Below are 14732 nucleotides of genomic sequence, written 5' to 3'. Positions count from 1 at the left end.
TAGGTAGTGTTGGCAAAGGTAAGAGATGTTAGTTTATTCCAGCTGAGGATCTGACCCTGGTTCTGGAACTGTTTCCTGATGCCACTGTCTGTTTCATTTTAAGGGCATCATTTCTGGTTTAGATGTCTAGGAAAGATTCAGAACTTAAAAAGCAACAGTAAAGGATGACTAAGAAATGTCTAATAATAATAATAATACTTAAATATCAAGGGGTTTCTAAGTTGTGCTTATACAAGTTATACTTGTGCAGGTGCTTCAGTCTGTTGTAGGTTCTGCTTGTGCCTCCTCCCACTGTTAACCAGAAGACCATATGAGCATACAGTCAGAACTAGATAAAAATCCTGCCTTTCCTGTCTCTGGTCTCTGTGCTGCTCCTGGTTTTGGTACTGAAGGACAAGCAAGCTGCTTGGCACAGCAGCAAAACAGACTGTGCATTTGGGGATTTCGCAGAACTGCCTTGTTTTAAAGGTTTTCTTTTCAGTGTGTTGAAGATGGAAATCACAAAAAGTCTGCGTAAGTTATAAATTGTAATGCAGTCTGTTTAGATGTGTCTTCAGATTCATCTCATGTAATCAGAGGTGATGATTCACTGAGCACTTTTAAAATATTAATCCTCACATCCTTTAGGAAGTGTCCCAGGAACCCACAAAGCTGTCATTGTTCAGTTCTATTGTGCTGTTTGCACACTGACGGTTTTTGGCACTTCAGCACATTATTAATGTGCGGCTTGGTTGTTTACTTAGTGTTACAAAATTATTTTTCCTTATACAGAGGATACCTGGAAATGATACCCACTTCCTTCTCCCTGTAATTTACAGGAATATCTAAACTTTGTGAACAGCAGAGTTTATTTCTCTACTAAGAGAAAAAGAGCAGTATTTGGCACATGCTAAAGCATTCCAAAGTGATCAGCAGCAGTTGGCTACATCATAATTTTTTAATAATGTCTAACAGTTTATGTGATATAAAATTTGAAGATGGATCACGATGGCTCCATAGTATAAACAACTAGCAAGAAATTACAACTGAAATAATATGTACTTATGGTTTGGATTGATTTTTCTTACAGATATAAAGTGTATTCTGTTGATGTGGTTGAATTTGTCCTAAAGAGCACTATAAATGTGTGTTCAGAGTTGAAAATGCATAAGATCATTTAGTCTGTCTTCCAAAGTAACTTTCATTTGTGCTTGCTTTACCTTTTGTCCTTAAGGAATTTCTTCCATGGTTTTGTCCTGTGGTGAGCATGGAAATCCCATGATGTGTGGGGTACCTGGCATTTTCTTGTGGAATAAGAAAGCCTCTGAAAATGTCTGGAGTACTGTGATGCCCACATTGGAGGCTCCTAGTCCTTGCAGTGTAAAGCCCAGGATCTGCAGCGCACATCTCGATTCTCTGGGCAAGAGTACAACTTCCAAGGACTCAGGACCTGCACAAAAGCTGCTCAGGGCAAGCAGGCTCAGTATGGAGCTGCCCGGGCATCGCAAAATGTCAGGATCTGAGGTTCAGGGAGTGCCTGGGTCTCAGGGATGGGTTTAACCCTCCTTGTGAAGTGCAGTAGCTCAGGCAACAGAGAGAAATGTGGCTGAGAATCTTCTAGCACAGAGATCTGTAAACAAAATTCCCTTCCTCACACTTTTTAAAGAACAGAACAATGTAGATGATGTAGAATTAGTTAGCATGGAACTCCCTTTTATACAGCTTTGTTAGTCATAGCAGGGGTGAAAACTGACATTTGCATTTCCTTTCTCTGTGGGAAATTATGTCAAGGGACCTGCTGAGGGAAGCTTGAACCATTAAGATGAAACCCGATTTGGAATAGGAAAAAGTCCCTACATACTTTGCATAAGCCAAAGAAAACATCTGTTTATTTAAGTTGTGTTTGGCTGGGGTAAAAGCCTGAGATGGTGCAGGATTCCTCTCAGCTTGTTAGAAAATAGAAACAACGGGGTGGTCAGTGCCTTGCTACAGGGTCTGCTAATGTGTAAACCCTTCGACCTCTTATCGGTCATCCGTAAAATCAGTGGGAACTGCTCAGCGCTCAGGGTGTTGAGACTCCTGAGCTTGGGTGAGAGCAGCATTGTCCGGGGAGCTGTCGCGGTGGTGTCGCTGGATGGTCCCGGGCACCGGGGCAGCGACACTTCCCCCGGGGGCTCTCACCTCTCAGCTGTTGCTCTTGGGGTGCAGAGATGGCAAAGAGAACAAGACCGGTCTGGGGTAAACTGAGATGATTTATTGAGGGTATTACCGCTTCCATAACCGGGTGCCCAAGATCCTGGGCAAGGGACAGACAGTGGGTTTTATAAAGGAGCGGTACAAAACAAACAACCAATAAGAGTGTGTCTAGGGAGGAGTCCAAGGCGGGGATAACATTCTACTGACTTATCAGGAAAGCCAGGGGAGGGGAATAATACACAGAAACAAATGTTACATCGAGGAACAGAAGAATGGCAGCAAAGGTTCTGGAGAAAGGGGTAGAGGTAAGGGGGATTGAGAACTTGGGATTTCCAGACTTCAACTACCAACCGAGAGAAACTATAACAGGGGAAACAACAGGGGTGTACTGGATCAGACCAGTAAAAGAAATCACAAGCAAACACAATACTATAAAACACTGCAACAGGGAGCTTTTAATGCAAGACCAGCCTTTAAAGGGAGTGGCAGCATTTGAATTTGAGCATCCTGAATGTATGAGGTTGCTCCGTTGGATTTGAGAGAAGGGGGAAGAGACAGTTAATTTCTGCGTTTGATCAGAGAAACCCTTAAATCCTTTCTAAATGCTTGTGGGGGTCTGGCCCATTTTCCTTTAGTTTAATTATGTGCTTGATGGGCTTGAAATACGGGAAGGGAATTGGACATGATAATACAATGAAGAGTCCATATGTAGCATTAGTGTCTTCCTTATAATTCCAGTTGTTGCTGTAATTACCTCTGCTTCATGTTGAGCGTAGCAGGAGTGAGATGGATGAGCCACTGTCAGAGGAGTTCAGGCACAGGGACAAGGCAATCAGTGCCTACTGAGCTACCATGGAAAGTGGAACACGTGTGTGGGGCATCCAAACATCATCACCACAGATACTTACAGGGGCACTTCCCAACGCCCATCGTGTAAACGTGCAGGAGTATCAGTATTCCCAACTGCAAATGGAAAGTGCTGCCAGTCCCTCACAGGAGGAACTGTGTCCTGTTGCAAGTCAGCAGGTCCTGGGCTGTAATGTTTCAGTGAGGCCAGAATCTCAGCTCTCGGGATTTGTAGATCTAGGCTGGCAGGGTAGTTTAGCTCTTACATTTTTTGACTGTCTTACTCATTCAGTTACTTAGGGATTTTCTTTTTTTCCCAGCTGAAAGAATTAAATTTTAGTAATCTTTTGCAGTCTTTTCCTTTAGCTGTTCTACAGATACTTGTACTCAAAAATTACCAGCAACTAAGAATTCCACATTCCTTTGCGATTATATCATCTTTATTTGGTCAAACATTATCTCAGCTTACCATTTCAGGGTAATTAGATGCTCTACACAGTAAGATGGATGGTGAAATTTTTCTGCTTGGTTCTTCTAAGGTGCAGAAGGAGCCCTTGTTGTGAGCTCAGCTGGTCATGTGTTCAGTACATTATCCATAGCAACATGTAATAGCCTAGAGCTGTCAGGAGCCTGAGGGTGTGGCACATACAGAAAGGGTGAGAGGCATCTAAAGAGATCATCAGCTGTTTAAATCCTAAATCCTGTGGGACTTTTTTAGGTTAAAATCTCAAATGGGAAAGAGTTATGTTAGAAAAAGCCTACAGCTACCACAGGTAACATTGGAATAGCTGGTCTGTTTTATACCAGCACTTAAAGAGCTTAAATAGATACAGGTATTTGTGAATTCTTAACAGTCGTATTCTGGGTGTTGCTAGCTCCACATATTTTGAATCTGGAAGGTTGGTTAGTGTATTTAACCCATGCAGTGGTCTTAAAAGAAAGACACAACAGCATATTAATGTTAGAGTCCCTTTTAGTTACATTTTGGTACTAAGTGTGTGTAGGCAGGGCTCTGTTAGGTACAGTGAGAAGCACAAGCCAGCAGCTGAAAGTTGTGTCATTCCCTTCATATGTTAAAAACCTAAACAGGGACTGTGATTTCTCTGCTGGCCTTGGCATCCAGGCTTTGCAGCTGCCAAGGAAATTAAAAACTTGGCTCCTTGCAGTGTTCCACAGCATCATGTGTGCCCCATGACTGCCCCAGTCCCACCCGAGCACCCTGCATTGCAATATTTAAAATGGTTTGGACTCAGATTCTACTGAATGTATGTGTTGCTATCCGCAAAATGTTGGTTATGGTTGGCTCAATTTTCTGAAAGAGAGGAATATCTAAGTTCTATAATGAATACAAAACAGTTTAGGAGCATTATGTTTTCAGCTGAAAATTTTCATGTCGGAAGTTCATAGGCAGTGCCTTATTTTTTGTTTTGTTTCAAAGTGTGTTCATTGTAGGATGACATTTCCTTTGTCTCAAAACAGGAATGTGTTGTTTGCTGTATACTGTACTTGTTGCTTTTCAGAGGGTCAGTTTGTCACTGATGTGCTGCAGTTCTGCAGCTCTGTACAGCTTTAATACTGCTGCCACCCACTGCTGTTTCCAACAAAACTGAGTAGGGATGCACATGAGGCTTTACAGGCCCTGTGTTCCTCCTGCTGATCTTTACCTCAGGCAGGCTGATTGTGAGTGCTCTGCCCTCAGGACTACTGTGCTGTGTGCCCTACAAGCATGCAGCTGTGAAAGAAGGGCCTCCCTTTGGGCTGCTGGGTAAGGAAGGAAGAGGCAGACATGACTCCAGATGTCGGGTACACCGGCTGTCTGCTCCAGGACGGTGACACGTGGATCGAAACGGCAGGGCTGGGCAGTACTGTGTAAGCTGGCCCACATCACACCCGAGGGAGCCCTGAGCTGCTGTCCAAGCCCTTCTGGTACACAGGGATGGTCTGCAAGTGCCAGGTCCTGTCAGCATTTCTGCATCTGCACTGCTGGAAATCGCAAGGAAACCAAAGACTTTGTGACTGCTCCCAAAGGGCTCTTGAAATCGTGAGTGTCTTAAAAGTCTTGAGGTGTGAGAGTCCTTGATAGTCTTAGGAGTGCTGCTAACTCTTCCCCACTTGTTGAAAATGTAAAAACTCCTAGCTGCCACAGGCAGTCTAAAAAAAGCTGTCAGAAACACATGCTGGCTGAGAGCTGGTGTGTAATCTGGATTAGAGTTGTCCAAATGTCCTTGTAAATCATCAGTAACCTATTTTCAGTGATCAGTCTTCGCTGGCTGAGTATTACAGATTTCTGACACTTTCAGCTTTGTTAGGCATGGTGTTTACACTGTTAGAGGTTCCTCTCTCTTGGAAAACAAGTTTGTTATTTCTTCAAAACAAAATCTTCCTAATTTTCAAGGCTGCAGCTGCCTTATCCCTGAGAGCCAAACTGACAACAAACCTTTGTAGACATCATAAAGTCATGACACCTTTATTAAAGACCAGGGCAAAAAAAAAAGCATCTCACTTCAGGTTTTTTCTGATACCTGGCAGTGGCTTGGAGTGCAGTTTGTAGTGAGTGTGCTTTCAGAAAGGGTAGACATGCAGGATTCATCCTCCTCTTAGAAAGAAGTGGTGGAAGTTCTCGGACTTGGTATGCGTGAGGCGGTATCTGCTCACGGAAAAGATGTGTAAGGAACCACTAGGCTCAAAGATGGGCTTTGTGTTTGTCGTGCTCAGCATTTTGTGGCTTGCTGTATGGGTGTGTTAAGGGCTTACTGAGTGTCTCAGTGTGATGTCATACACACCATCTTCGTAATACGTTTGGATTTGGTGTGTTATCTCTGTGATGGACAATAAGTATGCATAATCACCTCATCATTTCTATATAAATGATAAACCACAAGATAAATGGCTTCAACAGTTTAATGAAAAATACAAAATTATAAAGGTAGTTCTTCTACACGAGATTATGGAGAGGCATAATACAAAATAAAAACTCCTCATTTCTGGGTGTGATGTTTTTAACCAGCCCCTTCTATGATGACTAGATTTTTTGTTAATTTAGGGCCCTGTAGTACCTGTGATGGTACCTCACCTGCACTTACTTTTATTTCCCCTCCATATCAGCAAGAGTGAGGGGAGGCGTTTTTGAGGAAAGTGCTTGGGACGAAAGGATCTTAAGGAGCTCACAGATGTTACCTTTGCCATCACAGACGTTTTCTTTAATGTCCAGAATTAGCTGAGTGTGAGCTGGCTCTTCAGCCTCCAGAGACCCCCCCAGTGCCTCCAGGAGTAGTGAGCTCGGGCCACAGCAGTGACCCTATAGTGAATTTCTGAGCACAGCCATGGAAGTATCACCAGCTTTACCCTTTGCTTTGGTTCTATGTGCATGATTGTGAGAATGAGAAAAGGCAGAGTAAATGAGAGCAATCTGAATAACCGCACCAGCAAAATTCCCCTTTATTTAACACACTATTCTTCCTCTGTATTTATCAATTCTGTTATACTCTTCACCTCTTACTAACCTAAATTGAAAGATCAGAGAAAAAAAAAAAGGCAAAAGGAGGGAAGGATCAAGTAAGTTTTATCTCACTGAAAGGAATGGCAGAGGTGCCATTGACTTCAATGGCCGCATCTCCTTTTGTGCTTTCCTTTGATTCAGAAGCGTGCTTTTGAAGCAGAGCAGCAGCACTTAGTGTGCTTTGGCTCACATCTGAAGTGTTTGTAGAGACAAACTTGAGTTGCTGTTGAATTAGCAGAGCCTCAGGATGTACTGCAGAAGTACAACTCGCACTCAAAGGAGCAGTCAGACCTGGGGGGAGAGAAGGGCTAACCTAGATAAAGGCGCTCTCAAATGGATGTAACGTGGACATTAAGTCCTGGCTGCTGCTGTTCAGTTTTGTAAGTCTGCTGCTGCTAGGCCACAGGATTTGCAAATACAGACATGAGCAGTGAATCCAGGGTGGTTCTGTGTGGTCTTTGTTTTAAAAGGCACTCTACTTATTGCAGTGGTAATAGCTTCCTAAACATATGTTGTCTGATGCAATGGCTTACAGAAATGAGGAGTGTTTCAGTTGAGCTCCAATAGGAAATCAAAATTCTGAGAAGAAAAGAGATATTTGAAATAAATTTGAAACTGTGATTCATCCCAACTTTAAAAATGGGTTTTCTTGTACAGTGTTGTTGTTACAGAGGTACTGTCAGCATGCTTGACTGGTCTAAAGCATACATGTCTTGAAGAATATGACATTTTTAGGATGCCGATCTGCAGAACCAACTTATCACCACGAACTGAATACTGTGTTTAGAGTGAAATTGCTGGGCTGTATTTGCATTCTTTCTAGTACTGTAATAGCACCTTGTGAAGCTTCAGTGTTTAGTCTTGGATGGGTTTTTAAAAGCAAAATTTGAAAGGAAAAATAGGAAAACTCTTTTGTGGGAGGGATCAAGAACATATATCCAGTATGTGAGTTTGTGCATTATTTTAACATTGTGTGGTCTTACAGCACATCTTTTTAAATGTGATGACTTTAAAATATATTATTAGTTATCTGAATTAATTGGAGCTAATGTGAAAATCAAGGCCATAAAAAGACATGTCACATAGCATGTGTTTGCTCATTAGATATGACAGTAACTCTGCAGGGGAGATTAATATTGATATGTATATTGAAACAGAAATACACTAGAGAGGAAGGGAGGCTGAGCACTGTTCCTTGTCATCATTAGTAATGGCAAAATAATTAATATTCACTACAACTTCTCATATGCTAAGCGTTTTCGGTCAGTTCCTACCATTTAATTTCCCTGAGACAAATGGCAATTCCAGTAACACTGCTGCATTTCAGACAAGGACTACTCCATAACTGGGTCAATTTTCCTAGCTACTGTTATATTAAAATATTTTTGTGAAAACTTGGAGACTGTATTATAGCCTACACAGATGTTGTGTTGTATGTGAAAGCAGAAGCAGTCAGTGTACATGTCAAGCTTTACACACATTTCTCCATTTAGTTACCTGGCTGTTTTTGTAGGGTAATCAAATCTCTGTCACTATTGCTTCTGTCTTCTCTCTGGTAGCAAGCCAGTAGATCTTGTGTGTTTGGGGTAGGGCAGTGGGCTTTTGGGCTAAACATATACATTTTTGTTGATTAACTTTTAGAGAGAGAGTGAGATGTAGAGCTGTATAAAGACGTATATCTAAGTTGTGTTTCAGAAGCATTTGGAGATGTTTTGACTAGCAGACATTGGTCTTATGTCACTGCAGTTGGATAAAGCTCCAGTATATTTTATTTAATGGAAAAAATGTTCAGTAGTTAAATAGTGAAGAGCATGAAACACATCAAGTCAGTGATGTGCTGCTAATCTTGCCTGGTTGTTGCCTGTAAGAAGTGCCTCATCTCTACCGGGATTCTTCAGTAGGACAGTAAAGGGGACACAATGTGCTGGTATAGTTTCCTGGTTGTCCTCAGTTTCTTTGCTTTGTCTTTCTGAAATATGCATCAGATATAAGGAACTCCCACTACAAAAGTTCCCATAGTAACATCCCTGTAACAAACTGCATGCCGGCAGCAGACTCTAGTTTAGGTGCAGCTGTGGTAACAAGTGCCTTTGGTGGCTCAGTCTCTGGGAGCTGGTGATTTCTGTCCCGTGCCAGCTCTCCCAGAACAGCCCTTCTGTGTGTGCTATCTCTGGCAGAAGGGCCTGTTGCCTTAGCTAAACTGCAGTCACTGCTGGGAATTAAAACTTGAGCACTGCCTCAAGTCTGCAGGATCTGAAGTGCCTTGAAGCAAGAATGACTTTCTTGGTATGTGAGTGTTCATTTTTATAACATCCCTGAGTACCACAGGAGACCTGGCTCCAGTGCTCTGCACAAAAGGGCTGTTCTAGTAGTGAATTGTGACCCTCCTCCTGTGTCAGATGATGGCCTGTGACCCAAAGGAGCAGGGCAGGCATCAGACTGAATAACAAAACCGTGTGTTGTGGCTACACTTCAGCACATTTCTTACTTGTCATAACTTATGCTAGGGAAATTATAATGGCCTATTTCTGATGGGAACAGAGGGGTAGAGATTGTTGAGCTGGCTCAAAATCCATTTCACAGAAATAGCACGAGTGCCAAAAAGGAAGCTCTAATGGAGAAAAATTTGTGCCTATGAACATGCAAGTGAATGGAGACAGTCGGGTTACCTTCAAAGATCTGCTACGTGTGGAGTGTCTGAGCTTTGGGAGAGCTGCAAGGATTTCTGTTTCTCATTCTGTTGACTGCAGTGTAAAGACCTATATAGCACTGACAGAAGTCATTTCAAAGCAAGTGCTCTGCTTAGGTACTAATGGCCACTCCTTTTCTAGTGTTTAAACCTTTTCAAATAAGCCTAGCATTAATAGAACAGTAGAAATTAATTTTTGAGAGAACTTGAATTTGGAAACAAGTACTGGTATGCAGGTACTGAAGTCAAGAAAACAGTTTCATTAATGGTGAAAACATGATGCAGTTTCCACCTTTGTTAATGAATGAATGAAATAAACCTTCCATGCAGGTGATGAGGTATAAATCATTTTGGATAATGGTCCTCAAAAGAGCACAGGAGTCTGGAACATTTTATGGAAGTGGTAAAAATTAAGGAGGCGTTATATGTGATGCATATCAATCCATCAGAAGCTAGTTGTGATATAACTGTGCATTTGACAACTGCCTTCCCGACTGGGTTGGGTGGGTTAAGAAAACACAGTGATTAGGAGCCCCACAGCAGAATATGTCTGTGCTCTATAAACATGACACCGGTTATCCAAATTATGCTGGAAGTTTAATTGTAAAAAGGTAGACTTCCAGAAAACAATGTATATGCAAATCTCTTCAACAAGAGAAAAATTTGCTTGCTGTGCTCAAATTTTCAGATGTTAGAAGCTGGTAAATGAATGTTGAGCATTGTTTTTCATTCCAATGTAGGCTTATTAATTAATAGAATTAGTAGAATTCTAATTCATGAATAGCAGGGCAATTCATGTCAAAGGAAATGAGAGCACATGGAGACAGAAACCTGCCCAGGTGCTGCAGAGCAGTCACCCTGAGGTGTGCTCATAGGGGGGTACAGCACAAAGGCAGACAAATCTGACACAGCTGATGAGCAGGAGGTGCAGAATAGCCAAAGATAACATCGCAAAAAGAGTCAGCTGTCCAGGTAAGCAGTGTGTTCTGCAGAACAGCGTAGCAGTGAGGTAGCAGCCAGGGGCAGAGCGACATCACAGCAACCGTGGACAGGGTTAAGAATGTTGATAGGAACTGTGTCCTAGGTTTGTATCCCCAAGGGTCTGTTCTGTTTGTTCTGGATATTGAGTTCTGTACCTTTCAGACTGGTTCTGAGGGCGAAGGGGGAGAAAGAGGCAGTGTGGAGTTTGCTTTGATAAACAGCACTCCCTCCTCCACATTGCAGCTCCTGGACGGTGTTTGTCTGAAGTACAGACAGACTGCGGGACAGAGATCTCCATTGCTTTTAGTGAGTTTAGCTGGCTGAGGCAGAGGAGCTCCCTGGACTGTTTTGTTGGTTTTTGTTTTTGTTTTTGTTTTTGTTTTGTTTTTTTGTTTTGTTTTGTTTTGTTTTTTGGTTTTTTGTGGTTTTTTTTTGTTTTGTTTTGTTTTTTGTTTTTTTTTTTTGCCTTTTTTTGGTTTTTTTTTTGTTTTTTTTTTTTTTTTGCCTTTTTGTTGGCACTATTTAAACCTGTCCTGGACTGAAAAACGCAGAGAGACACCAGGAGCTCTCGCCCGCACCCCGCTGGGGCCCGGGTCATTTCTCCAGGGCCAGAGGAACTGATAAGAGACTGCTAGCCGAGCTACACCCACAGCAGGGACTTCCTCAATCTGCCATCTCACTTCAGAATGAGAGGTTTCATTGTTTCATATCATTCATGTTTTATGCCTGTGGGCACTTTGTTAAATAAACAGCTTTTCCCACGTTTCTCTAAGGAGATTCTTTCCCGGACCAGTTGGGGGCGGGGCCGTTTCGGTTTGTTTTCCAGAGGGACCCCATTCGGAGGTTTCCTCCCAAATTTGCCCTAAACCAGGACAAACTGTTATAATGGGGTTGTGAAATCTCCTTTTTCAGAGGAACTTTGTGTTAAATCTTGTGGACCTCATCCAGTCATTATATGCAAAAAATCTCTTAGACAAATGTCAAAGTCTAGGTAAGTCTACTTCCACTTCTGAGAGTGGAGGACCTTACACATAGAGACATAATTATTTTGCCACTGTTAATGATGGCAAGGAACAGTGCTCAGCCTGGTGCTCTAGTTCTGCCTCCTTGAGGAGTGCGGATTTCAAATGGACAAAAACATGGTTGGATCTGTCTGGCAGAGTTTGCTTTATTTCCCATAATTTTATTAGTTTCAGTGAAATACAAAAGAAAGAGGGTATTATGCCAGAATAAATGTGTGAGCATTAAGACCAGTTATTTTGCTCTAATTTGAAAAATCCTTTTAAGAAAAGAAAGGTTAAGTAGTGAATGAGTTTACAGGGTATATCCTTCTAGGAAGCAATACTGTCACCATTCCAAGACTGCTTGGCACAGGTAACCTTTCAACTGGGAATCATTTCTGACATGCGTAAGCAGTCTTGACTGTGTGCAAAGTGATAATGCCTGCACAGTAGTGCAGTGCTGAAGGAAGCACTATGCTATATTCCCCCAAATCTTCTGCTCCCTGGTTACTGCCTGGAGCCCCTTGAAGTAGGATGTGAGTCAGAGGAGCCAAAGGTTGTTTCAAGCTCTCAGGTGCCCCAAAGAGGCTTTCAGACTGCACTGTAATATATGGATCCGTGATTGCTTTCAGCTCTGTTTCAGTCAAGCACAGCTCACAAAAAATAAAGCACCTACAACATAATAACTTGTAATGACATTCTGCCGGGGGATTTACCTCGGCTCGCAGTTACTCAGCTTGAGAAATGAGTACTGGCTGTCTATGTTTACATGACATGCTTTGTAAAAGAAAATCTTTGAAGAGGAATTATCAAAGTCTAAGTAGACTGCTACTGTGCTGAAAACAGTTCTGGATTCTGCTCTGTACCAGTGGAGGGCCATCATGAAGTATAAACTGGAGTGTTTTTTCTCTGAAGGTGTTTGGCAAACAGAAGCTGTGCTTTCAAAAATGTGCCAAGAGTATCCCATATAGATGGGTTATTTAAAGTTCTTGACTCAGCTGTGCTGATGCTCTTTAGCTAAATGCTAATGCTCCTCAAGGTAGTGGGAATAGGAGCAGCAACAGTGGACTCTTCTGAAGGGTTCTTCGCCTCCCCATCCGTAGCTTCCAGTGCTGTGCTGCAGAGAGGCAGCAGAGAAGTGTTTGTCAGCTGGGAATTCTGATCCAGCCACGGTTCTCTCTGTAATCACAGAAACCTGGAGCTCAGCTCTGTCAGACATGCTTTCTGCCTCTGCCGTGCTGCACTAAACCACAACTGCAGAGGAGCTTAGGTACCTAGCTAAGAGTTACTTCTTCATGCCTTCACCCTCGGAGTAAGATTCACTGCTTTTCTTTTCCCTTTGGCCCAGATGTCATTTGAAAACTATTTTTAAAGCTTCCCTGAGTGTTCTATGGAAATTTCCTGCTGTAAGGATTAGTTTCTTGTCTTTTTCTGTTAGTTTAAGTAGATTCAACTTTTAAATTTACAAATGCCACTTATTTTTAATATGTAAGATACTGTGTGTTGTGAAGGAGAGAACAGCAGCTTTTTGTTTACAGAATCACAGAACCTCAAAATATTCTGAGTTGGAAGGGAACCAGAAGGATCATCGAGTCCAGTTCCTATTACTTAGTATTTGTTTAATTTCCTGGTAATCACTACAGATAATTCTGATGGATCATATAATATTTATTTTTTACACTATTTCCTATGTTTGAGTTAGAAATACATTATTTTACCTTTTGCACGGTTATTTTGGAGTTCTCAACTGGATTCTCTTGACTCTGCTCTTGACTAGAGAGTGTTGTCTCTTAACGATAATAGACTTGAATGTGTTCTAAAATGTTACCATCACTCCCTAGGCAGTAGGTAAAATAATGATGTGAAATTAATGTCTGGCTGCGCCTTATTGCAAAACTGGCACAAAAGTGAACAAATGTGAAATGAGGACCTGCTATGATCACAGGATGTGTGAACTCTGCAAAGGGCAGACTCTGGGAGCTGATTGAGAAATTTAGACACACTCTGTGAGTGGGTCACTTTGAGTGTGTTTAAAATAATTCCAGGAAGAGGCATAAAATTAAAATAAAGCCAACCCACCACAACAATAAACAAACCTCCACAAAACCAACAGCAAAACTCAGCAGCCGAACGAAACCCAGAAAGTCAGAGAGGATTTTTCATTATCCACTGTCAGATCTTTCTACAGGAAAGATCTGGAAGCTTTCACATAGATTGTGTCATGATAATCTCATTAAAGGTACTCTGATCTGTGCTTTTCAAAGGGAGCCTCAGATTTGTGTCATTTTACCTGCTTATGGAGTGCCATGGGGTGGTCAGACATTGAGCTCCTGGGAAGCATCACTCACATTGTAACTGCTCAAGATTTGTGCATTCCAGAAAACACCCCAAGCATACCCAGCAAGGCAGGCAGGTTCTGTTTCTGCAGTAAATTGAGGAAAAATGCTGTATAGTGTTACATACAGTTGGGGGAAAAGAAAACAAACCCAAGGAGGATACTTGGGTCATAGAGGTAAAAGGTGTCTAAGGAAAACAATACTTTAGAAAGCAAAGCAAAACAAGACTGTAGTTTTTAAACTGTGTGATGGTTTGGGGATGTTAATCTGACTTTGATGAGGTTTTTTGAATTCTTCACTGGAAGAAGGGAAAGTTGTCCTGCAGAGGGGATACTGCCAAGAAAGGTCTTGGGAAACTCATAGTCATGTAGAGTGTGAAACTTGGGGTATATTGGGATAAACCAAAAGAGTTGTAGACCATTAAAAATTATTTATTTGGTAATGACGGATTAGAGGAAGTGAATTTTATGTGGAAAGTGGGAAACACATTATTGTTCTTCTATTTTATGTTATTATCCTGAAAATTTACAATGCTTATTTGGTATCACAGACCCCATTTGGAGGGTTGGCAAGGCAAAATCCCAGTTTTAACAATTTTACTTGTAAATAGGGTTTTGAGATATTGCAGCATTGAGGAACAGAGATGGCAAGGTCCCCTTTAATACTGATAGGGAAGAAAGGTATGAAGAACACTTCAGACACCATTACAGCTGACTTAGGAGGAAATAGCTGTGTCTGATTACTTGGGATTGGAAAGGAATTACGTTAATTTGAAAACACTATTAATGATAATTAAATTACATTCAAGTTTCTGAAATTAAAGATAATTGAGTTAGAGAAATTAAAGTGACTATAGAAGGAACTTTAGAAGGGCTGAATAATTGTAGCTTTCAAATGCATGAAAAGGGAAGGGGACAGCTTTTTTTTACCTATTTGCAAAATGATACTTGCAAATTGAGACTGGAATGAGTACCTCCTTTGTTATTACCTGCTCCTAATAATTCTTACTAGAATTAGGTTGGTTTTCAATGAATGTGACACTCTCAGATCTTCACAGCTGCCTCTTTAAATGTAACCGAGAGGTGGGAATATGGCCCAGATAACTGCAGTGGTATTTGCTGTTCATCTCTGTTCATTTACCAAGAACAGTCACCTTCAAGTCTGTTTTGTATGCCCCTGTACATTTCCTGATTTCTGAGAGGCCA

At 41.6% G+C, this 14732-nt stretch overlaps 1 long non-coding RNA gene across 1 annotated transcript in view; it reads left to right on the top strand.

Annotated features, from left to right (window-relative positions):
• The window catches only part of LOC134555061 (uncharacterized), a 110362-nt gene that overhangs the window by 4462 nt on the left and 91168 nt on the right, over positions 1 to 14732 (top strand). The window lies entirely within an intron of this gene.

The sequence above is a fragment of the Prinia subflava genome, chromosome 9, assembly GCF_021018805.1.
Source record: "Prinia subflava isolate CZ2003 ecotype Zambia chromosome 9, Cam_Psub_1.2, whole genome shotgun sequence".
Classification (NCBI taxonomy): Eukaryota; Metazoa; Chordata; class Aves; order Passeriformes; family Cisticolidae; genus Prinia; species Prinia subflava.
This window is presented reverse-complemented; position numbering and strand designations above follow the sequence as displayed.